At 42.9% G+C, this 25,943-nt stretch overlaps 1 protein-coding gene across 4 annotated transcripts in view; it reads left to right on the top strand.

Moving 5' to 3' along the window:
• MITF (melanocyte inducing transcription factor) overlaps nucleotides 1-25,943 on the top strand; it is a 189,699-nt gene that overhangs the window by 52,328 nt on the left and 111,428 nt on the right. The window contains exon 1 of one of the 4 annotated variants that reach the window (XM_075938581.1): nucleotides 20,360-23,356. The exons of the other annotated variants lie outside the window; for them this stretch is intronic. The gene's annotated coding sequence lies outside the window, so the exon portion shown is untranslated. Of the gene's footprint in view, nucleotides 1-20,359; nucleotides 23,357-25,943 lie in introns of those variants that run through there. 4 annotated transcript variants of the gene reach the window in all.

Genomic DNA, 25,943 nt, shown 5'->3' on the forward strand with positions numbered 1-25,943 from the left:
CATTGGTACTGTGTGACGGGGTGTCGGAGCCCCGCATGGCAGAGCTCCCTGAACCCTGCACTAGCAAGCGGAGAGCGGAGGCACCCTGGGCTCATGGAGCCGCTCCCATGCAGCAGTGCCAGGGCTGTTCTATGGCCGGTGCATGCATAGAAGTGCCTGGGGCCGGCTTGCTGGCCAGTGGGATGGCGCCTGCACCAGCATCTCAAAGGGATGGCCCCAGCTTTGAAAAGGGGTCAGCCCCCACAGCAAGGGGCGGACAGCAGGCGAGGACTGCGGACCGTTGGCCTCGGCAGGATGCGGGCTGTTTGGAGTGGAGAGACGGGCAGCGGACTGGCGACTCCCTCACAATGGGCGAGACGTGGCCAGCAGTATAAAGACGGACCATGGTGATGAAGGGGGTCGGAAGCAACCCAGGACGGGTGGAAAATGGATGTCGGGCCACGGGTAAGGCCTCGTTGATGCCCGCGGGTTGGTGTGTTGCAGGACAAGTCCCCACCAACCGAGCAGTGGACCAGAATCCCTGCTCTTAGGGTCCTGGGTTGGGGACTGGAGTGGGAGTGGGACCAATCCCCCCTACCCTCTGCGAGTGGGCCAAGTAAACATTTAGGACTATTGACTTTGTCCAAGAGACTTGAGACTTGATTGTGTGGGGTGCGGGATTTGTGGGGAGCCCATAGGGTCATTGACGATGGGAAAGGAGGGAGGGCGGTGCCCGAAAATGGTATATATCCACTCACAACGATGAGGTACACAGGTGCCTGAGTGAGCATTGATCGAGGGGTGGGGGCGGGAAATAGCCCTGCACTGGGACATATACTGCTTGTGTCAATGTAAAGCATTTTGCCCCCGGGGAGACATCCCATGCATTGACCATCTATCTGGAGCCTGCAGAGCTCCATACTGGACTCATGAATGTTGCAAATACAGGATACATGGTTCTCCGATAATTTCAGATACTTAAGAAGTACCACAACAATGAAAAGGACTGATAATTTTTTGAGTATAGTTTGCTGAGGGATGTAATGCAAAAAAATCAGGGTTGTTTGTGGCATTCACAGAGCAGCTGTGGATTGGTGGAGTACCACTTGTGGTTTCAAGAATTGAAAGGCAACTGGTGAGCTGCCACTAATGCAGGTTTTGAGCGTTGAGCAGTGTCTGCAGAACCTTTGGATGCAAAAGGCCACGTTCCTGAACCTGTGTCCTGATTGCATCCCTCTAGTGCAGGACACCAGAATGAGAGGTGATTACACTTAAGGAAGTGTGCGGTGCCAGATATCTGTTGATCAGTTGGAACTCATTTTGGAAAAATCACAATGGAGGTCATTGTCATTCAAATGCGCAGGGCCATGAATTGTCTTCTGCTACATAGGACTGTGACTCTTGGCGATATGTAGGAAAGAGTGGATGGATTAGCAGCAATGAAGCTCCCAAACAATGGTGGGATGATAAATGTTCTCCATTATGTGCAGTCCCTAATCTCTGACTGCCAGATGCTGGGACTTGGTGATGGATGGAGCTCTTGAAATCGCCCTGTTCTGTAAGTTTCTTCTGAAGCATTTGGCATCAGCCACTGTTGGCAAACAAGGTTCTGGTATTAAACGGACCACTGGTCTGACCCCATATGGTCATTCTTATGGTAGATACATCCCAATTCAGGCACCAACCTATCCACCTTACCGGAGTAGATCAATAGATTTACTGTTACTATGGTTATGCAAGCATTGGTGGATCGTTAGGTATGTTTCACCAATATCAACAGGGACTGATCAGGAAAACTGTCTAACACTTACACCCTTAAGGACACTGGACTGCTCAGATAGCTGCATGCAGAGACATTTCTTTCCTAACTGACAGATTACCATTGGTGATAGTGAAATACCAGTAGAGATTCTAGGGGATCCAGTCTGTCCCTGCCTCATGGAGCTAGGTGCTAGCCACCTCAGCAGCACCAAAGAAAGATTCAGCTACAGCTCAGCAGATGTAGAATGACTGGCTATGGGAATGTGCTTTTGGCTGATTGAAGGGTTGCTGAAATTTGTTTACTGAGTAAATTGGAAGATTTTTTTTTCCTCACTGAGATCCAATGGCTATAGCTGCCTATTGTGTCTTGCATAATATCTGAGAGGCATGGGATAGGGGAGGGGGTGGGTGATGGTGCCACCAGGGTGGAGGCAGAGATGGACTCCAAACACCTAGACACAGAGGCCTTCCCACCAGAGCCCAACATGGGGAGGGAGGCTTTGAAAAAGCACTTTAAAGATCAGTCACAGTAGTACTGCCATCTGGAGCATTCTCTGGGCCTGGAGATTTGGCTGCTGCTAAAAGTTGTGTGGTGCTTGCTATACACATATCATATAGCTGTGTGTTTACCCGAAGTTATGAACTCTGTGGTTCTTTATCTGCATTTACAACTACTGCTTGTTTTGATTACCACTATGCATTCTGAAATAGGAATGTAATAGTGTAGTCAATTAACTGATTAACGCATTTCCCTCCCCCTTCCCTTGCCAATACATTTTTTAGCAAGCTGAACAGCTGCCCGGCTTAGTCCTTAGGGACCTACCCCTGCTGTGGCTCTGCATTTAAAGTGTATTAGGAGCCAGGTGGGAAGGCAGCCCGGCTTAGTTCTGGCTTTTGCCAGGTCCAGGAGCTCATATCCACCTTAGACAGGGGTTGCTGCCTCCCTGCGCTGCTGCCTCTTTATCAGAGGCAGCAGCACAAGGCGACAGACAGCTGGTCCACAAGGGGAGCTGGGTTGTAAACTGGCTCCCCTCACGGACCAGCTCCTGCCTGGCACTCCGCACTGCTGCCTTTGATACAGAGGTGGCAGAGCGGAGTGGCAGGGGACTCCCCAGGAGTGAGGCCAGAATGCACTGCCTGCTGGCCCCACCCCCGGGGACTACAGAATAGTCAACTAACCGATTAATTCATGAGTTTACTCGACTGGTCAATTAACCAATATTGAACATCCCCATTTCGAAATACTTGTTTTCAGTTAAAAAAGATCACTTGGAAGGTAATAAAGTGATAGGGAATAGCCAGCATGGGTTTGTGAAGAACAAGTCATGCCAAACTAATCTGATAGCTTTCTTTGATAAGATAACGAGCCTTGTGGATAAGGGAGAAGCGGTGGATGTCATATACCTAGACTTTAGTAAGGCATTTGATACGGTCTCGCATGATATTCTTATTGATAAACTAGGCAAATATAACTTAGATAGGGCCACGATAAGGTGGGTGCATAATTGGCTGGATAACCGTAGTCAGAGAGTTGTTGTTAACGGTTCTAAATCCTGCTGGAAAGGGATAACAAGTGGAGTTCCTCAAGGGTCTGTTTTGGGACCCGTACTGTTTAATATCTTCATCAATGATGTAGATATTGGGATAGAGAGTACGCTTATTAAGTTTGCAGATGATACCAAACTGGGTGGGGTTGCGACTTCTTTGGAGGATAGGGACATAATTCAAAATGACCTTAGCAAGTTAGAGAAATGGTCAGAGGTAAACAGGATGAGGTTTAATAAAGAGAAATGCAAAGTGCTCCACTTAGGAAGGAACAATCAGTTCCATACATACAAGATGGGAAGCGACTGTCTAGGAAGGAGCATGGCGGAAAGGGATCTAGGGGTCATAGTGGACCACAAGTTGAATATGAGTCAACAGTGTGATGCTGTTGCAAAAAAAGCAAATATGATTCTAGGTTGTATCAACAGGTGTGTTGTAAGCAAAACTCGTGAAGTCATTCTGCCGCTCTACTCTGCACTAGTTAGGCCTCAGCTGGAGTACTGTGTCCAGTTCTGGGCGCCACATTTCAAGAAAGATGTGGAGAAATTGGAAAGGGTACAGAGAAGAGCGACAAGAATGATTAAAGGTCTAGAGAACATGACCTATGAAGCCAGGCTTCATGAACTGGGCTTGTTTAGTTTGGAAAAAAGAAGATTAAGGGGGGACATGATAGCGGTTTTCAAATATCTAAAAGGGTGTCACAAGGAGGAAGGAGAAAATTTGTTCCTCTTGGTTTCTGAGGACAGGACAAGGAGTAATGGGCTTAAAGTGCAGCAGGGGAGGTTTAGATTGGACATTAGGAAAAAATTCCTAACTGTCAGGGTGGTCAAATATTGGAATAAATTGCCAAGGGAGGTGGTGGAGTCTCCCTCTCTGGAGATATTTAAGAACAGGTTAGATAGACATCTGTCAGGGATGGTGTAGGTGGAGCTTGGTCCTGCCTTGAGGGCGGGGGGCTGGACTCGATGACCTCTTGAGGTCCCTTCCAGTCCTATTATTCTATGATTCTATGATTTCTCCCCCCCCCCCCCCCCCCCGCCAGTAGAAGTTTGAGTGTACAGAACCATTTTAAAAATCAGTGTGTGGAGGGGGAAGAACACACACAATGGTATGTCAATGATTTGTATAACTTAATGGGGTGGAAACTGAAGATGAGAAAGGGAGATAAATATTTATGTGCATTTGGATAAACAGATGTGGCCTGTGACTACGTATGCTGACCAATAACAACCACAATTGCTATGTGTGAAGCCGTGGCTGCTCCCAGTGTAGAGTGGAAGGGATAACGATGAGGCCCAGAAAGCCAGATGAAATGTTAAGGGACGAGCTGCTTGCATTTCCCCCTGGATGCATTTCACCCTCCTTGTACTGCTTGGAGTCTTGGGCCTCTTTTCCTGTTCTCTCTTCTTCCATGCTGTCAGTTATTTTGGCCCTCAAAGCTATTTGTTCACAGTCCAGTGCAGCGCTTGCGTGATGTTGATGAACATGTCTTCTTGCAGCCTTTCCTTTCACCTTGTTTCAGAGGGTGATGCATTTTGTGGGTGGAGAGGGGGCACCCCTAAAGAGGGCCATGCCAGAAGCTACTGATAAAAACTGGATTTACAGCACAAGGGAAAGATATGTTTCAAAACTCCCTTCCCTTATTTACATAGGCAGTCTCTTAATAAGATCAAGTAACCCTCCAGTGCTGCTTACAAATAAAGAGACCGGTTAAGAAATTCTTTGGCTAAGCCTGTGTGTTTAACTTTCCTGCCATGTTGTCCCTGAAGGGATTAGATTAAAAGTCATAGATGTAATTCTAGAGGAGTGGAGGGTGTTGGCAGGTCTGAGGCTGTGATTGCAATCTTACCACCCCAGACCAGGGAGAGTCCCATATCCCAAGAAAGGACTCAGAGAGAAGGTTGGAATCTGGGATTGTGCTTTACATACCATCACAGAATAGTGCCCAATCTCTGCCCAGACTTTGTTGACTTGGAAGCCCATGGATCCACTTGTGACCCTCCAAGTAGAAACTGGGCCTAGTTGTGACAAAGACCACTAAATAATTTGAGTCTCTCTAATGCATACACATATAGATTCAGTTGTGATCTCTCTAATGAAGGACATATTGAAAGTCCACCATTAAGTGATATCTAAAGAAGGTAATTGATACCCGAAGTCAGTCTCTCTCTGCCTCTCTCTCATCTGAATTTATGGGATCAGTAAGAAAATGGAGAGGGTATGGAATGGGTGGAGTGGGGGCATAGCAAGACTTTATGGATACCCTTTCTAATTTTTTTTGCTTGCTGATGTTTTCATTAACAAGTGCAGCAAGAAATATCCAGTAGCAATTCTATGTGGCTCATATCATGAATGGAACTTTTCTCAAATTCCTGAATGTCATTTTTTTCCAGCAGGAGTGAAACTAATTCTTCAAAGACACAATTTCCTAAGCCATTAGCTAGGCTCATTTTCAGAGTGCTTTGAAATGTCACTCAGAATTTGATTATTTATGCTCTAAAAGATGGCGGCGCCTCCCTTTTAATATTCCCCATTGATGCAAAGGACCATGCAACCAGGCAGGCTGCGCTGCTTTGGTATTATGATCTTTCTGGTGATGGGCTTGTATTTTCTGGTAAGACTTAAAAATTAGTCAGAATAGTTGAACACAATAATAGTGGAATAATTGTGATCATCTGCTAACCGGGTTCTGTTGCGTCAAAGTGACGTTAAAAAAATGAAACCCTGCTCCGGTCACTCGGAACTTTTATGCATCTTGTAAATTTAGGGGCAGAAATTTTTTTTCAGTACTTGATCTCTGCCTGAAGATGAGTTCTTTGGAATGGCCAAGCCATCTGAAGGAAAGGACTGTGTTTTGAACAGTCTTATAGGCAAACTGCTTCTTCTTGAAAGGTGTCTTTTGGCATGGAAATAGCCACCACTGAAGAACAAGCCTTTCCTTCTGTAGGGAATTTTGCTTGGTTTGACCTGAGCTCTGAACCTCTGAAGTTGTTGCAGTGAGCGTGCTTGCTTTTCATGTGGGACTGGTCATAAGGTACAGCTAAGAAGAGTACCTTATGACCAGGAGAAGAGCCTTTGTGGCTCACAGATGGTCACAAACTTAATAATGTTGTACTGTCAAGCGCTCAGAAGTGAAGCAATGGCAGAACGATGATGGCCTGTGCAGTGTTCAGTGAGTTGATGCCATGTTGTGTTTTCCACCAACTCTCTTCTTCACTCCGGGCTCTGGATGGTGTTGCCTTGGATTGAATTAGGGCTGTGTGGTGATGGAAACTTTTGTCTGGGAGTTTCCCTGCCTCATTTGTTGCAGAAATTGAAAAGGGGGCGTAGGGAGCAAGGCAACGATTGCAATGAAAGAGGAGGGTTTCATGGCTGTGTCAGCTGAATGTAATGGATTTTCTCTCTGCATCTGCCAGTGTTCTTTGTCATGATAGCCAAGCCACTTACGGCAGACTTTTCACAGGTAAAAATATCTGAGGGGTAGCCAGGTTAGTCTGTAACTTTAAAAACAAGTAGTTCTGTGGCACCTTGGGGTATGTCTAGACTACATGCCTCTGCTGGCAGAGGCATGTAAATTAGACTACCCAACATAGTCAATGAAGCAGGGATTTAAATATCCCCCACTTCATTAAAATAAAAATGGCCATCGCACTGTGCCGGCTCAGTTGATTGTTGGCACAACGCGGCAGTCAAGATGCGGATCGGTCAACGAGGAAAGCCTTTGCTGACCGATCCCTTATGCCTCCTGAAACAAGGTTTACAGGATCGGTTGGCAAAGGCTTTCCTTGTCAACTGATCCGTGTCTTGACTGCCATGTTGTGCCGACGATCAGCTGAGCTGGCACAGCGTGGCGGCCATTTTTATTTTAATGAAGCAGGGGATATTTAAATCCCCGTTTCATTGACTATGTCGGGTAGCCTATTTTACATGCCTCTGCCGGCAGAGGTATGTTATCTAGACGTACTCTTAGAGACTAACCAAATATGTAGAATCCATATAGAATCATGAGCTTTCGTGGGCAAAACCCACTTCATCAGATGAATTGGAGTGAAAGTAACAGAAACCAAGGGATATGTATCAGCAGAAGTAGTACCTGTCAAATGTAGGGTCCTTGTTAATGAGGGTAATTAATATTATCTCTCTCTCTTGCTTTCTGTTATTTCCACTCCAATTCATCTGATGAAGTGGGTTTTGCTCATGAAAGCTCCTGATTTTATATTTTTGGTTAGTCTCCAAGGTGCCACAAGACTACTCGTTTTCACAGGTAGTTACTAGTAGGCCCCCAGAAGTGAGGGACTCAATCCAGTTCTCTGGGCTCTGATTTGCAGCAGTACTGAGTGTCCACTATTGCAGGCTGAAGTTGGTGGGAGCTGCGCTTTGAACATATAAAGCGCTATAAACAACGTACTCTGAAAAATCAGATTGTACGTGGCTCAAAGTTGGCATCCAAAATTGACTACTTTGACCTTAATCAGTCTTTGCCTAAATTCCCTGTGCTCGCTCATCTCACAGGAGCATTGTGAGACTAGACTCATTAATATTTGTGAAGAGCTCAGACACCAGAGTGATGAGCTCCGTCAAAAATCCAATAAGGAAATTAGTTCTGTCTTCAGAGCATGGTTTGAATCGGGTGCAGTAAGTCAGGCCTGGGGCCACACATTGCACAATGAAAAGAGCAAATACTGAATAGATGTTAACTCAGTGAGTTTTGTCCATTTTGTGCACATGAGACAGGCACCCAGTGGGAAATATATGTGATCATGTAATTAAAGATTGTATCACACTGCATATGTGTAATGGGGAAAATTAATGTTGCCCAGGCAACTGTTGTTCTTGCAGTTCATAACTTTTGAGCGCCTATGTTTGCAACTGTAATGCTCTTTTAATGTGTTTGTTTTTTGTGTGTAATTTCCTAGTTTTATCCTTGCCTCTCCTGGAGGAAAAAGGATACCATTATCTGGCATCCGATGACACCCACATGGCTCTTTAGTAGAACTGGAACCTTTATATCCAAAACAGAGACATCTGCCACTTGAACGAATGAACTGAGAGCAGTAGTAGGTTGTCTCCTCTGTGTGCGCTAGCTCTCGAGGGGAATGAGATGCTTTGCTGATGTGTTTAGCAGATGTTGGCTGACAGCACAGGAATGATGAGACAAGGACCCTGGCTTCCATTCCAGACTCTGTAGGTTAATGTGCTCTGATAAGCACACATCCTTTTGTCCATTTCCCCTCCACCTTGATCTCTTCTGTCACAGTTCTGTGCTCTATTTCACCATTGTCTCTTCATCTCAGTCCCAATATCTTCACCTAATTAGTCACTACTCAGTCTCCCTGTCCAATGAGTCCTAATCTTACCCCACCGGGTTCTTAGTCTCTTCCACTCCATTCTGACCTGTGGCTCCTCCTCTTCAGTCCCCGTTCTCTCCCCCATTCCTTGATGCTCCCTCTCCCCCCGATGTTTCTTGTTATTACTGGCTCAGTCCCAGTCTCCTTCCCTGGACTTGTCAGAGTACTTGTTTCCACCAGCTCCTTGTCTTGAGCCTTTCCCAAGACAGCTTCACTTCTGTTTCATACTTGAGCTCCTTGTTAGATGTTTCCTCTTTCCCCCTGCTCCTCTGGTTCACAGTCCCCCATCCACCTCCCTGCTAAGGTGCCTCAGTCTCTGTCCCGGAATGCCTCCTTTCCCCTACACCTTCTTCCATTCTAATCCCCTAATTCTCTTCTGCAGAGCTGGTCTGGCTCTTATCCTTTCTGCATTTGAATCAGACGGCTTCCTCCTCCCAGGCTGCCTGTTGGCTGGGCAAGAGGAACATTGAGAGCCCAGCAGAGATGGGTTCCCTGCTGTCAGTTCCAGTACCTGGCCTGGAGCAGCCATTAGAGCAAGTGCAGCTTCACCCTGGAGCTTGGGGCTACAGGCAACACACTCAGTTTGCTCTGTGGGGCTGGCACATGCAGAGTTTGTTCAATTCAGGAGCTATTAGAGACTTAGTCATGGTTTGTGAGGATGGACTCTTGGGAGAGTTTAGCTATTTCTAGCAAGTTTCTACTGAGCACGTGCAACCTGCATACTTTCATAGGCTAATAACTTGAGTAGATTTTCACTGGGATGCCAAAAAGGCTCATCCCTGACAAAGGCTGCCTCTGCCCACAACATAGGGGCACTAAAGGTTTCCAGTGTAAAGGTGGAGAGAGAACGGAAAGATATGTCGTTTTTTCACCAATCTTATTTTGAAAAATGGCCGAAAGGTTTTGACTGAATTTTTCCAACAAAATAGCCAGAGATAGACTTGTGGCATGGAACAAGTCAGCTGAAATGGTTAATGTTTGGCAAAAGTATAAGCAAATGAAAGCAGGGGCTTATAATGGAAAGTATTGGGCAGCCTTAATAACATGCCCAGTTACCTAAAGGATCGCCAAAGACTCTAGCATACGACAGTCAAAGTGAATGTTATAGTACTTAAACATATATTTCCAAACACAAATCAGACATTAGAAATGGTAACACACATGAAACCTATAGGGGAACCTTTTAACTTGCCTGGGCACTCAATCATGGATTTGAAAGTAGCCATTCTTCTACCAAGGAATTGCAGAGAGAGTATGGAATTGACTGTAATATGCAGATTCGACACGGTTTCCCTTGTTCTGAATAAAGACATGAACTGGACGGCCCATTATAAAACCAGCTTCCCTTACAATTAACACTTCATTGACATAAAAAGCTAAGTATGGGGACTCTTCCAGCCACTCAGTTAGCCTCATTAGCACCAGCACTACAATTAACAGATACTTCCCCCTTCCGCCCTTCTTTTTCTGTTATAATTCTGAGAGTTTCCCTTTTTTCTCCACTCAAGCTCATCTCAAGAAGTGTGTTTTGCCCACAAAAGCTCATGATACGATATATAATTTTGTTAGTCTCTTATGTGCCACAGGAGTACTTGTTTCCATTGGAATGCTTAACTCTGCAATGTCTAGTCTATTAATTTTGTCGATGGGTCTCTAGGTTGCTGTTGTATGTATGTTGTCCAGCCAGCAGCAATACTACTAAAACAGCGAGAGATCAGTAGTTGTCTTTTATCTGGCTTACACTTTATCTGACAGTGTGGTGAGCTGGGTTCTGTGCAGAAGTGTTGCAGAGACTTGCTGTCAAGATGGCTATATTGCAGTAGTTGATATTTTGAGTGACGTTGCCACATGGACTGTACGCTCAAGTGGCTCTGACTCCTGGCTGGGTAATCACATAACTAAAGACTGAGTCACCTTTGGGATTAAGTGTGTGTTTGGGAGTTCATTTTTCTTCCTTTTAGTTTCCAGACCAGCCCCCCCGAACTACTATTAAAATATTGCTTGTTCTTTTAGCGTCATAAAACAGGTCAGTGACAATTGTCAGACAAGAGTGTGCCTTGAGAAGTGATCCCCTTGTGTTGTCCTCAGATTGCTTGTTCGTTCTTCTGCTCACACATACTAGCCAAGCCTAGTCTTGAACCGAAGTATGTAATTTAATACACACATTAAAAGAGTGTGCTGGAGAGGAAAATGGTTCATTTGTTTGTTTCAAAATGCCAAAGGATACACAAGGCAGGAATATCCAAGCTAGAGTCATCATCAAAAATATACGTGACATTATTATGTTAGACGTGCTTGCAGTTGTGACTCAGATTGTATAAGCCAAATGATTAAAACATAGACTCGCTAAGAGTATCTGTAGATTATTTTAGTGTTGTTACAGACGTTTAGGAACTGAGCGTTACGCTGCTTCCCTGGTTAAGTATAGTCGTAGGCCATTCAGAGTCTTTGCTGGGGAGCTTATATTATCTTTTCATCTTTTCTTTTCTACCCCTAAAGCGAAGACACTCCTATTCTTATGTTCACGTCTGGAAAACACGCATGATCGGTTAGCACAAGTACACTCAATTAGCACCTCAAGTAGGCATATCAGGATTGCAGCAGGAGCAGGTAGGTGACACCTCACAGTTTCCACTGTAAAAGATTTTTTGAGACGTCCCTAACATCTCCATTGTCTGCAGCAGGCCTTTGAAATTCACCAGGGTCAAATCCCCAGGGTAAAAGAGGCCTTTAATTTGTCTCAGGAAATTCTGTTCAAGTTTTGCTGAGTTATAAACTGTTGAAAATTGCCATTTCCCTTCTCCTGCTTGCGTTCCTCCGGGGAAAATGTTGGCAACATGCCAAAATATTAACTGACCAGAGACAACATACTGTGGGGGAAGGGCACATGGGGTCATGTGCTTCCTCCCCCTTCCCCCGCTCCCCCCGCTACTGTACTTGGCAGGTACTGAGCATGCTCCCGTGGACCACATGCTGTCCTAGTAAAACCTGTTTTTTTACTGAAGCAACTCTGTTAGATGTTGGCAAATGAGGTGAGGGGCAGGTAAAGGTGGGCTGCTGGGGCTGGAGCTGGAACCTCGTCTCTCTCCCAACCCCTCCCCCCAAAAAAGAAATGAAAAAACCCAAGTTTTATGATGTACATCAGTCACTTATACATGTTTTCTGTATATGGACATAAAGTACATTGAAAGAACACTTTGGCTTTCCAGCCTAACACCTGGAAAAAAAATAGGAAATACCCGATTTAAGTTTATCCATGAAACCTTAATTCTGATCTCTTGTACTTTATAATACGGGCTCTAATAATTACAGAATGACCTTTTCTCCTTGGTATCCTGGCTTCATTCAGTGCATAGTATGGCTACACAAGTGGTCAGAATTAAGGTTCAGTAGATACCTATGTATCTCGTCTATCCTAGCTGGAGTTCTTGACTTTGCAAACTAAATAACATACTTTTAATAGACTTTTGTGTATAAGGAAAAACATTTTACACACAACCTTTTAAAAGAAGTGTGTGTACATCATTGTTCCCTCTAATCTTTTCCATACAGGTGTGGACTTTTTCCCATGTACATGTGGAATAATTTTGATGTGCACTGAAGCATGTGCAAATGTGCACTGCCATTAGAAACAAAACCTAGCTGTGAGCACTCTGCTAATCAGTTGGGTGGCATTTGAATCTCTCCTGAGCGACCGCACAAGCGCCTAACTTACCGGGAACACTGGTATGTACAGACTCTGACGTGGACCTGAGACTTGTTTCTGGACCCACATTTATTAGGATGCTTCAACTAATTTTTATTTTATTGAAATTAACTGTTCGGGTTTACTGGTTAGCCTGACCTTTGCTTCTAAAGCTGTTCTTCCTTTTTCTGCCTTTTAGAGAATAGGCTGTAGTCTGGATCTGTATTTTGCTGCACATACTTCTGTTGCAAAACAAATATCTTCACAAATTATGAGAGACTGGAAATGACTTGGTAGTCATACATGGTATTTTATTTTAACTTCTGCATTTGACTATGTATTGAGTTCATCTCTGTAGATATACTGAAACATGGAGCCATATGTGCAAATTTGCATCTCTGTTTCTAGTGTGGGATCATTTCTCGGCAAAATGTTTGAGAAGATACTTGAGTGCAGAAATACAAAGAATTGATTTCATTCTTTCTAGTCTTGTGTTTCTTCCTAAGAACAGTAATTTCATGCAATTTTCTCCTAAATTGCTTCTGGCACTTTTTTTTTAAGAGATGGCTGTTGCCTACTGTTCTCTCTTCCGTGTTTACTCCTGATTATACAAAGCAACATCTAGCATATCTGTCCGTGTGACTAGAGGAGTTCTAGAAAAGCCCCTGGAACACATTCTTAGCCTACTGAAAATACACATCAGGTGTCGTGTTCTTGTTTCCTTGCTTCTTTCTGCACACACAAGAGTGAGCAACATGTTCTGTGGGTAATCATTGATCTTCTGCAACAGAGTTTTAAAGTGAATTTAAAATCATGAAAGGTGGAAGATTGATAATTGAGAAGATCATTAACCCTCTTCTTGACCCTAGAATATGGACAGAATGAGCAGCAGTAATGTGCTGATGGGATGCTACTTCCAGGGAAAATTTGTGATAAGTAACTGCAAGGCAGAAGGAGAGGTCATTAGTGTTGTTCTCACGTGTTGGCCCAAGTCTTCCTTTGTTTCTCAGTTGACTTCAGTGCACTTGAATATAGGTAATTCATAGTAAAAGGGGAAGACCCATCTTCTTTCCTGATACCGCTGCGTGATACCTAGCGATGTCGTCGTCCTTCATGAGGAAGTGCTGTCACCTCATCTGAACATTCTGAATCTCCTTACTAGTTGGTGGGGCTGCAGTGAGAAAACAAGCAGTCCTAACTGAACTGTTGAGCCTTGGGTGCTCTTTTAGGAAGTGGGCCTGTGGTGTTGGTTACAATTATAGCATTGTAAAAGCAAGATGGATGACGTAGTTTGGCTGAGGCCCTTCAGGGTAAATAATTCCTGCAGCAAGTGACGTTTGAGGGCTGAATGGTCTTTCAGAGATCCTGTGCTATGGACAAAACTTCCAGTAAGAAACGTGGGAACTTTCAGAGTTTGTGAATGGGGAATTTTTTCTGGTGATGGTCACTCTAGTTGTGGGTTTACCTTCCTAGATTGTAAGTCATCTCATTAGGTTTGCCAGATGGTTTCAACAAAAATACTGGACACACTTGACATTACATCACAAGCTTCATTACATCTTATTTAGAAAATACCAGACATTTATATTTTCTCAATTTGTTTCCTGAACAGAAAGCTCAAATACTGGACTGTCTGATTCAAAACCAGACACCTGGTAACCCTATAACTCATCCTGGTGAAAAGTCTGCTTTCTGTTTTCTTAGGTCTTCTAGAGGTTTTCCAGGTCATGAAAGACACTCTTGATGAAATCTTGTCAAGCAAAGCCTACATGAGCAATTCAGCATGGGAGAGGCCTCATTTCTTGTAAAGTGGGATTAGGAAGGTAACTGCATCAGTAGGCTGAAATAGAGTATTTATGCTACAATAAAAGCTCTGAAAACTAACAGGCAGAATGTCTGAGCTAGCTAAAATAAGAGGGAAGACGCCCAGGAAAACATTTACTGAGAACAAAATAAAAGTGGATAAGAGAAGTAGGGAGCATAAGGATGATATGAAGAGTAAAGTCAGACATGGACAGTGTATGCTGTACAGGGCCTGCTTCCTGAAGTGTAATCGAACCAACCCTAAACTACGTAATCCAATATTTAATAAAGAGAACATGATGGTGTGTAGATGTTTCTAAAGGAAAGGGATCTGTGTTAAAATTTAGTTCTGTGATATACGCTGCATCCACCCCAGAGCTTTTGAATATGATGAACTCCGCATAGCATTGCTGTATGGCAAATAAAGATACCCGAGCAACAGTCTGGAGTAGGGATGTTAAAATGCATGTAATTAAGTAATTGCTGAAAAAAATTCAGCTTTTAGACTGGCTCCTCGCATGTACCGGCTCTTGCCTGCCATCCTGCACTGCTGCCTTTGAGACAGAGGCAGCAGTGTGGGGTGGCAGTTGGCCCTTCAGGAGTCAGTGCATGGTGGGAGCCGGCTTTTAAGCCAGCTCCCTGCCTATAACCGTGATCATTAACCGATGAACAGGCTCATCAGTTAACCATTTATACAGTTACACTTTCACATTCCTAGTCTGGAGTTGAACTGAGTTCTTTGGAAGCTGAGTAGAAAGAGATTTTTTGAAGGGAATCTGACACACCTGGCAGAGAGAAGCAACTTTGTAGAACTCTGGATATATAATTAGTTTCTGAGAGGCAGGTTACCTGTGATTGTGCATTGTGGTGTGTGTGTGTGGAGGGAGTTATTTGTTTTTTGTATGAAAGGAGGTAATTTCTCTCTTTGTTAGGGATGGAGACGGGAACAAAGTTCAAAACCAATATATTTTATGGCTAAGACGAATAATCACAATTATGCCTTGCAATACAGGGTGTTCTTAAATTGGATTTACTTGTCACCAGTGGAATCTTCTTGGCAAAAGAAGTGTCCCACTCTGCTTTTTGCATCTCTTTGAGACTGGTAGACAATGTTGTGGTTGACCACTCTTCCAACATAACAGGTGGGAATGATTCCCTCTTTTAAATAGCTTGCTACAGAACTACTGATTGAACTTCTCTAGTCTGGCACCAGTGCCAAACAAGAGAATTTGCCAGGCCACAGAAGGTCAGTGTTGTCTAACAGCATTATCAACCCTTCCACTGTTTATTGGGCCCTTAGAAGACATTTAGGGGTAAATTAGAGCTAAATAATGGCACAGAACACTGGCAGCCAGGATTAGTGGCTGTAAACAAACTTTTCTACCTCTCTGAGACTTTTATGGTACCGTGGGAAACTTGACCACATCCATGATAAGTGGACATCCGGCTAACTAAAATCATGCCGGATCCCAGTTGTTGCCGGATCAGATTGTGCCAGACTAATGTGGTTCAACCTGTATTTACTTTGGGTTTGATAATAAACAAAAGTGTTTTTGTTAAGTATAAAAAGTAGGATTTAAGTAGTTGTAAGTGAAAACAGGGAGATCAAAGTACTACATTAAAATAAACAAAACAAGACAGCTAATCCTAATCCTCTATGAAACTTGTTACATGCAAATTCTTACCCTAAAGAGTTGTTCTAAACATCTTTCATAAGCTAAGCAGCCTCCTAGTTTGAACACAATCCTTCCCTCTGTTCAGTCTTAAATGTTTCCAGCAAGCATCTGAGCTAGTAAGAGAGAGGTCTCCTAGTGTCTGGCAACTGCTCCTGTTGTTTGGATTTCCTCCCTTATATCCCTTTTGTTCAAGGTGGGAATTCTTTGTACTCAGTTGAGATTTATCTTACCTCAAGTGGAAAAGTACAGTATCCAAATCCTGGCCATGTATCTTTCAAAGATCAACCACAGTTCAGGCTTACAGGACAAACAAGACTGTTGACAGGTTGTTGGTTTCAGTATTGAGTCATTAAGTTCCTAATGACTTTCATTAGCACATTTAGAATAAAAACCTGCGTCACGCTTCATATTTCTAACTTGACATACAGGAATGACACGTGAATGAAAATAGGATACACAGCAGATTCAGCAAATTGTAATCTTTAAAATTAAACATCACATGATGCATTTTACATAAAACTTCAAGTTATGCATATTCATAAGCCAATTGCCATAAAGATTTTGACAGTTTTGATTGTTTTTGTTTACCTAGAGATTTGCTACGGGGCTTTAATGTAATTGGCTGAATTCTACTAATAGGTTTTGCGTGGTGGTAAAGAAGGCCAGATCTATAAGTCTGAAAATGATTCGTACTTCTAGAGAGAAACTTAACTATCAGGCATAAATAAGAATATTTAGCACGATGCCTGAAGGTTTGGCCATGTGAGTGACTGTCATGTGCCCATAATATTTGATATCTGTATGGCGCTAAGTAAACATACGTTATTGACTTGCTACTAGTCGACAATCTTTGTACAACTAAAACTCACTGCTCATCTCATTTATGAGTAGCTGAAGCCTTTTACATTTGAATTTGTGAAATCTTCATCTTCTGGGCGTTAGGAGAATTTTTAAATATCTCATTACAGAATCCTGTATGTTTAGACTGAACAGGCTTCCAAAACCAAATTTTCTTCACTAGCCCAATGGGTTGGGCTAGTGGAGAAAATTTGGTTTTAGAAGTCTGTTCCCCTCTTCTTAACCCATTCTCTTCCCCTCTTAACCCATTCTCATGTCTTTTGCAAAAATATGAGGGGACTGAGCAGAGGCCCTTGCAGTATGGCCTGAAGGTCAACAGTTTTTGGGATCTGACCCGCCTAGTGAAGAATCAGTTTCTGAAGCAGAGGACCATTAGCTTTTGATTTTGTCTGAGCATTTTTCTAGTTCCCCAGGGTGTGGATGGTCTTATAACCAGGGAAAACTTGCTTGCAATCTCAGCAGATCTGATAAATCTTGGTGGAGAAGAAAAATTATTTTGGCTCCTTCCCAGGAGCTGAGTTTAGGTAATGTGATTATGCTTGAGAATCCTTAGTAATCAATCACTGCAAAGCATGTGCTTCACTTCCAAGCTCTACAGTATTATTGGGCAGGATGAAATGAAAAATGGAGCCACAGCTGTGTAGCCTGCAAAATACAGGGCATGTACAACTGAGACCATATTCTGATATGTATGTGTACAATAAGGTTCAGTATAGTCTGTGCCCTTTTGAATAACTTATCTGCTATGTAATTTTCCATGTTCTTCTTCTGGAGTTTTGTGTCTGAATATTTTCCAGGACCAATTTTTTCCAGTAACACTTTTGGTTTAAAAAAAAAAAAGGTTGTTTTTTATTGAAGCTGAGTCAAAAATAGGAGTTTTATCCTCCAAAAAGGAAACAGATTTCCACAAACTATGAAAACTGAAGATTAGTTTTTCAGCTCCAAAGATAGCACTTTAAAGGTCTAATAAACCCCACTTATATATTTGTTTGTTTAATACAGTGCATGTGCTAACTCTATGCTATTGGATTTTGGATGCATTGGAACAAATGAGCTATAAATAATGCTGACAGTGATGGAATTTTCTTTAGATCTTGGAAACAAGAATTTTTTCTTAACCTTAAAATCTAATTGGTGGAATCTATGTTCTAACAGATTGCAGATGACAGTCTGAGACTTTGCAAAGCAGGTTACAAGCTCTACAACTAACTCATTTGGTAATCTCTCTTTGTTGGGCTGTTTGCTGTGACATTTTCTGCGTTGGTTGAAGTTAATTACTTTCAAAATTAAATATGCCAAACTGTAGCTGAGACAGTTGTCATAGGCAACAGTTGACAAAATCTTTCCTTTTTTTTTTTCCAAACTGCAAAAGTTTTTCCAGTGAGTATAAATTATCCCCCAATGCATGGGTCTCCGTTATTTCATCCAGATAATCAGTTTGTGGCTGACTGTTGAATGGAGGAGCATGGTTTGTGACTATTGCAATAAAACCTGTGTGTTTAGTATTTCCCTCACTGGATGAAATTCTGGTTCCACTGAGGTCAGTGGTAAAACTTCCATTGATTTCATCAGGGCTAAAAATTCACACTGATTGTGAAAAAGCTCCGTGGAGTTGCTACTCCTGAGCTCCTCTCTGACCTTCTACCACCTACTCTCACCCTTATACACACTTCCTCCTAGTCTGTGTCTTGTCCATTTACTCAGTGTGGGCAGCTCTTGTACTTATGCAATTTACCTCTGAGTCACTCTGTTTCTTTAAAAATCTTGCTCTGTCACCCGCCTACAGTCGAATCTAGCACCCCAGCCCCTTCATTGTAGCTAGTCTCCGAGCATATTTACCAGCCTTTTGATTCTGAGTATGTTTCAGCTTTCTCTTTTTAATTTACTTGATCTTCCTCTATTGTCTTTTTTCCCTTTCTGCCTCTCGGAGTCTCTTTAGTCAGCTCAGTAAATATTCCATCAGTGCTTTACATTGTCCCTTTGAAAAATGTTTTCAAGAAAGCTGGTCCAAAACACCAAAATAACAGAATGGCCTTCTGTCAAAATGCAGGTTCGTCAACGTCCACAGTATTTCCTGGGAGCAGCTTTTGAAAGGAAAAGACACCAATATTTTTTTGGTTTAGACTTTATTTAAAATATTTGCAAACTATTCAATATAAAAGTTTTTGTTAAACAAAACATTGTGGGTCTTGAATAAAAGCTTTTTGGAGTTTTCATTTTGCAGGAGATTTCTACATTTCAGGTTTTCGTTCTGATATGCAAAAACAAAACTGGAAATGCTGAAATTTCCCGTGGAATGTAAATTTAAGTTCCTGACCTAACTTTCATGAGAAATGTATGGAAGGCTGCAGCTTTTTTGAGGTATTTTTTTTTTCAGAAGTATGCTTAATTTTTTCCTCAATTTTCAATTGGGAAGCGTATAACCAAAAGAAGGCTCTGAATGTCAGTTCAGATTTCCTGATGTCTTGTTTTTCTAAAGCCTAACATAAAACATTAAGATAATAGACCGAAAGGCACTAGCTATGGTAGGAGAATGAGGATGGATGTGGAAACCCTCATCTGTGGATCAAGATGTTCACTGGAGTTACGATCAGACAGGGGTCGAGCCTTTGTAGAATGATTTCTGTACCTATTGAGCAAACAGGCTGGTTGTATCTCTGAGAAGAACATCCTTGGTAAGAGGAACGTGTGTAATTTTATTCCAAATAATATGATGATTTCTCTCCATTACCTTGTAGGGATGTGAAAGTTTAACAGTGTAAATAGTTAAGCAATAAGCCAGGTGTTGGGAGGTGCACCGCGGGTGCCCCTTTTATCCACCCCCGCACGGGGGAGCGAGGGGTCTCCCCTCAGGGTTACGTCACCCTTTTGCTCTGGCCCGCGGGAGGGATGTCCTGGGGGGAGGACGCAGGAAGCCAGTGCTTCCGTCCTGCCAGCCCTCCCCCCTTGGGCGTACCTGCTCCTGATCTGGTCCTTCAGACCCACTCACCCCTCGTGGCTTCCTTCACCCTCTCCCCACTTCGGGGTCACAGTCTACCCCAAGTATCCCTCAGGGGTTCCTAGTTCCAGTCCAGTGCCCTCCTTTGGGGCGGCTGGGTATTAAATCAATGTCTAGCCGCTACACCCGGTGAAGCTTTGGCCCGTTCCGGGCAGATTCCACCCAATCCCGCGGGGGATAGGGTAGGGGGACCCAGGTCCGCCCTCACCTCCGGGTTCCAGCCCAGGGCCCTATGAGTCGGCAACGTCGACCCTTTAAGGCCGGAGAGGGGTTCTGTTCTGCAACCCTCCAACCGCACGGGCTCCTGCCTGCCCTGGGCTGCTTCCTACCACCCCCACTCAGCACTGTGTGCCTGAGTCCCGATCGTCTCCTTCCAGGACGCTGACTGTTTCCCTGGGTGATGACTCGCCGGGTTGTCACGCTGCTGCAGGCTGGTCTTCCTCTGGCCAAGGGGCCCGTCTTCTCCCCTCCAGGAGCAGCCCCTTCAGTTCCCCACCTGGCAGCAGGGACAGGTTCTCCCCAGCACCCGGCTCCCCCTCACCCTACAATTCGGAGGACCTTCTCCCCCCTCCCCCACTTATCGCACCGCCGGTGTTTAAAGCACCCAGCATCCGGCATGAGCATGCGCCGCAGGGACATGGGGGCGGGGCTAGGCGGCCACGACTCCCCGCTGCGGCGCCCGCCCAGTGGCGGGGTGTTTGTGCTCCGTCACACCAGGGTTTATCTGTTAATGTTCACAGTTAAATGTAATCTCCTGGTATGCGTGAGGAGCCAGCTTAAAAGCCGGCTCCCTGCATTCACCGGCTTCTGGGGAATGGCCTGCTTCCCCACACGGAGTGGCAGGTGGGAACCCAATAGCCCCCCTCCCTCTGTAACTGTATGTAGCTTCTTAATTACACACATTTTACATCTCTATTACTTTGTTCATTTAACAAGTTTTTAGATTAAATCTGACTGGTCAATGTCATTACGTTCCTCTTTCCTTTTTACATTGTATGTTGAGTTGTGATGATTGTGTTGTTATTCATATTGTTGACTGTTCCCTTTTTTTCTTTTTTAGACACAAATCTTTCCCGCACTAGTTCTGTTTCCAGAGTGAATAATGGAAGTGTCTCTCTTGTTAGTGATTCATTTTTAGATTCTTGCACTACCATAGCTCTGGTTTTGTTGATCCCATTTTGGTCAGTATTCTTAAAACTAACACCTGAATCAGATTTTCATAGCAGAGAGAGTTCTGTCTAGTACATATGTTAAAATATATACTGGCTACATCGTTGGTGCCCCTGCATCTTCTCTCTATTGTCACCAAGTTTCAGAGAGTTCATTCAGATGAATTATCTCCATTCATTTAAAGAAGTGGGTTGTGCCCACGAAAGCTCATGGTACCATCTACGTTTTTTGTTAGTCTCTAAGGGCACGTCTACACAGCAGGGCTAAATTCGAAATAAGCTGCGCAACTTGAGCTACGCTAATTGTGTAGCTTAAGTCAAAATAGCTTATTTCAACTTTTGGCACTGTCTACACAGTAGTTATTTCGAGAGAGAGCATTCTTCTCCTGACTTCCCTTACTCCTCAGACAATGAGAGTTACGGGAGATACAGGAGTCAGAGTAAGCAGTCCTCCAGCTCAAGATTATTTTGACATTAAGTCGAAATAACTGCTTGTATGTAGATGAGGACTTTATTTCAGAAGACACTGAGAGTCAGTGTCCAATCTGTGCTGAGAGGCTAAGGAGGGAACCTAGGGGATCCAGAGAATGGAGGCTTGGATTCTCCTCACAGCAGTCCTAGAAGGAGGCCAGGAGAGGTTGCTTGCGAGCATCTGAGACAAATAGTGGGAACATAATTAACTTTTAATGAAAGATAAAGGCCAAGATGAACAATAAGGCCAAGGAGGACAATGACACATGATTCTGGGTGCCTCCATTTCCAAGTGTCCAGTTGGAAACCCTTAATGTAGCCTGATTTTTTTTTTTCAGAAAGTGGTGAGCATGCGTCCTCTCACAATCAGCCCCTTTTATAAAGTGTCAGTTTGGGTATCAAAAATGAGTAGTTGCTCTTACTTTCATCTTGTCCGAGGGCCTGAGGCCAAAGCCATTGGTGTCAATGGCTCTGGTGACTTCAGGCAGCTTAGAACTGGACCTTAAAACCATGGTGGAACACCTATGGACTGCATGCAGCTTGTCAGGGTCTGGCAGCCTGCCAGCGGCTTACAAGTTATTATCTTGCATCCACAGGTATGTCCGCTCGCAGCTCCCATTGCTCGTGGTTCGCCATTAGTAGGAGCTTGTCAATATACCAGCAGTAAGGATGCAGACTTGTCAGGAAAAAGGATTGCTTGTAAGACACCTCCCTTTGTCCTGCCCAGGAGTTCCTATAACTGATTGGTGGATAATGTGTGGATTTAATGAAATGTTTGTTACAATTGATGAATCACATCAAATGTGTGAGCAAGCAAAGCTTTTGCTGTGGTTTCCCCAGTGTCATTTCACAGCTTCTCTTCTCCCCTGCCACGCCCAGTCCACCCACTTTTGGCTTGCTGGCTCACTCAGTATGATGATGTTTGGCAGGTGGGCTTAGTCACTTCAGTCCCTATGATTGTGTAGCTGGACGAGGTGCGTGCGCTAACTGTTGTGTTCTGGGGTGCAATCCAGAATGGTGAACAGTTGTCACCTCTTACCTTAATGGTTCTAAGAGCCTTAAAGCTTTGCTATGTAGCTCTCTGCTTGGGATGATCGCAGTATGTAACAAGCATACACTTTGTGTATTGGGCAGCCCTGTTCCAACTGTTTTTGGATCCAGGAGCCTGTCTATGATGGCACCTACATCCACTGATCTTAACTAGCCTTAGTAGGATGATATTAGCCTGCCCACCCTCTCTGTGAGATATTTTAGGACCAACACAGTGAGAAAACCACTGCATGTGTTGTTTGGTTGGAGAGTTAAGCATGCCTATCATGAGCAGGCTGGCTGAGTCACTTAAAATCATGCCTTTCCTTTCCTTTTAAAATTCATTATTACCATTTGTTTGTATTATCATAGTGCCTACGAGTCCCAGATCTGGGCCAGAACTGTATTTTGGTAGTGCTGTGTAATCTTTCTGAGATTCCAAATACCAGAGGTGCCTGAGCTGGCGAGCTCAGATCTGGGGTTAGATTGAGACTTTCTCCCCATGAAATTCAGGAATCACTAATAGGATGAAAAAAGAGTTTAAGCACGGCCTTGTTTTTCTCTCATGTCATCCCTTTTATGTGAGGAGCAACTCCTAGTCAATGATCCAATGAATATGTGTGAAATTAAGCATATACATGACTATTTGATGGGTTAGGGCCTAGTATGGTACAGGAAAACATTACTGAATCTGTGCAAACAAATGTGTTTCATGCGAGCATTTCAACTTCTAAACATTCTTAGTAGCAGAAGGAACAGAGCTATTATTAGTGATGTTGAGTGTGGGACTTTTCATAAAGCAGCAATCATTACTCATCTGTTTTCATTTGCAGAAGTTTTCTAACAAAAGCAGGCACAAATGTAATAGCAGGGGCTAGGAGGTGGATAGTAGGAGGGGAAAAGTGCTATCAGTTTTTGAAAGCTAGTGCTTAGTAAGACCTTTCTGCGTAGCTTTGGTTTTGTGGCCATCAGAAACACAGTTAATTGGGAACTCTTGCTTCGCTGGGTCAAAAAGTAAAAAATGAATCCACAGGGTAAGTTTTTTTTTTTTTAAATTCTTTTTGTTTTATTAGTTTAAAATCTAATCGTTTTGTATCAACAGTTTCTTTGGTTTTGGGGGAAGCCATTCCTGCATGGGGGTGTGATTACATATTCCTCATTCTTTGCAGTTGGTTTGCTTGAAGTGGAATCTGGCCTTTACTGTGTATGGAATTCAGATAAGGAAGTTTGGTATATGAACTTACTCAAAAGCAGTTTCTGAATGGAAAGATAAGGGTGATAAAACTCTTGGAGGCTCTTATCATTGAGTTGCTGGTGGTTCATAAGCAATTTGATTAAACTGTAAATCTCCTTGCCCTTTTTCTAAAATTGAAGAGCTCAACAAGTTTGCACAAGACTATATATGATCTTTAATGGTCAGCTGTTTGAGTTCCATGTTTGACTAAACCATCCATTATTGTTTCCTTGGCTGTGTAATGATGCATATTTGGAGTGATGCTGCAGTGGATTCGCCATTTCTGTGTAAACTTGTCCGTTGTATTAACTGAGCATTTGCATGCTGTGCTAGTCAGCGTGCATGTGCGTGCGTGCACACTGATGGGCATTGGTCCATATTAAGGAAAAGGTGAAATACTTCCATTGATTTCAGTGCACTTGGGCGTGGATCTTGAGTTATTAGGTTATTTGCTGGATAAAAGTTAGTTGTAAACTTTCCATGGAGTTTCCAATATAACATGTGTACGCCAAATAAAATCAAGAAACAGCACTTTTTTCTTTCCCAATAGGATTAACATTTATCTTTCAAATTAGCATAACCCATAGGGTTAGTATGCTTCTCCTAGTGACAAATTTACTCACCTTACCTGGGCAACATGAATTGTGTGAATTAATTCTTTGCGTTCAAAATGTCTGTTAAATTTTTGCAGTGGGACAGGGGTATGAGCAGAGAAATGTTTAAACTAGAAAAACAAACTGAACGAAACTCTAATAGAAGAAACTCTGGAAACAATTGTAACAGCTTTACAGGTTGCAGTTACTATGTTGGATGTCAAAAGTACACTACTTTTTCTGATAAAGGATGAGATGGAGGAAAACAAATCCACATGTAAATCAGTGGGACTACTCACACAAATTAGAAGGGCAAGATTTGCCCCATTTTTATTGTACAAAAGCCTCTTCCTGCTCCTACTGAAATCAGTAACAAAACTAATATTGACTTTTTAATGGTGCTGGTTAAAACACTAACTAGTTACATTTCACTTGATTGCCACTTTCTGACATTTTCTCAGTCTTAAATTTGTTTACTCCAGTTTTAGATATGTATTTTTTTTAAACTCAACGGACACACTCACTTCCAAACTCTTAGTTATTTCATAGTCAGATAATGTCTTGCTGTCTTCCTGCTTGCTAAGCTGTAAGGAGAATGATTGAATGGTACAGATGTATCACACTGTGACTTATCTACATATTCATGTATTTAACAAAAAAAAATAACTTTTTTTTCTGTATTCACAGCACTGACTTTATGGCAGATACAATTTTTAATAAGTCCAGGTCAGAGTAAAAAGTTCAAAATGACCTGGCACCAGAACGAACAAACAAATCCCCACCCTTTGAAAACAGGAGTCTACAGTAGAAAATTTTAATTTGCTTGTTTTTCTCTATGGCAAACATTTAATTTCTTTAATGTTAACTCAGTAATATAGCTTGTGCAAGCAGGATGTCAAATGAGAAGGGGTGGGGGGGCTATTCCTAAGTAATATACTGTCAATTCCATTTTCCTGGGCATTATGTTAACTTTCAACACAACAGTGTTCATCTGTATTTTTCCCCTAGACGTATTCTTCTCATTGTGGTTGTAAATAGTTAAAATTCAACTTTAGTGGATAGGATTGAAAAAATGTGCCTAATACTGTATATAATGTAGGACCTAGTTTGAAGAATTCAGGTGCTCCTTCGAGTATATTGTTTCTTTGTCACTACTTGCATAAAAATGTTCCTGTGCCTCCACATTTGCAGATCTGAGCCCTTATTTTCCATCTTGCCTTTGTATTTTGCATTCATTAGTCTCAATGAACAAAAGGCTTTTAGGACTTTTTTCTGACTTTTCAGAGGAACTTAGTTTCTTTGCATTTTAATCCTTCATTCCAAAATGCTTCTGATGTGCAAAAATTTCCCGCCTATACTAATTTCCGCTCTACTGCTGCTAGGTGGGGAAAAAGCATTATTACAGAAAGCTCTTCAAGCCATAGCTTCTTTTTCAGAGGGGAGTGTTTTGATTGGAATGTTATTGATGAGTGGATTCATTATTACTGTACTAATGGAGAACTGAGAAGACCCTTGAGAAAAAATAAAGATAAGTAAATAATAGGCGAGAAGCTGTTCTAGCCTCTAGGGCTGAACCGGAACAGGTAACCCTCTCCTATGAAGGCTGTGAAAAAGGGAGTTTTAAGGGTTTTTAAAAAATTACTTTCTGGGCTTTTAGGCTTTAGGCCCTAAAGTTTAGGGGATGCTCTTGGTTTTGGAGAAAAAGCTTGAATTTTTTTTAGTGAAAACTGAGAGTTCTTCATATCACTTGTCTCCAGGAACTAATGATTTCAGTAAACGCTAGATATCACAGGA

The sequence above is a fragment of the Pelodiscus sinensis genome, chromosome 11 (genome assembly GCF_049634645.1).
Source record: "Pelodiscus sinensis isolate JC-2024 chromosome 11, ASM4963464v1, whole genome shotgun sequence".
Classification (NCBI taxonomy): domain Eukaryota; kingdom Metazoa; phylum Chordata; order Testudines; family Trionychidae; genus Pelodiscus; species Pelodiscus sinensis.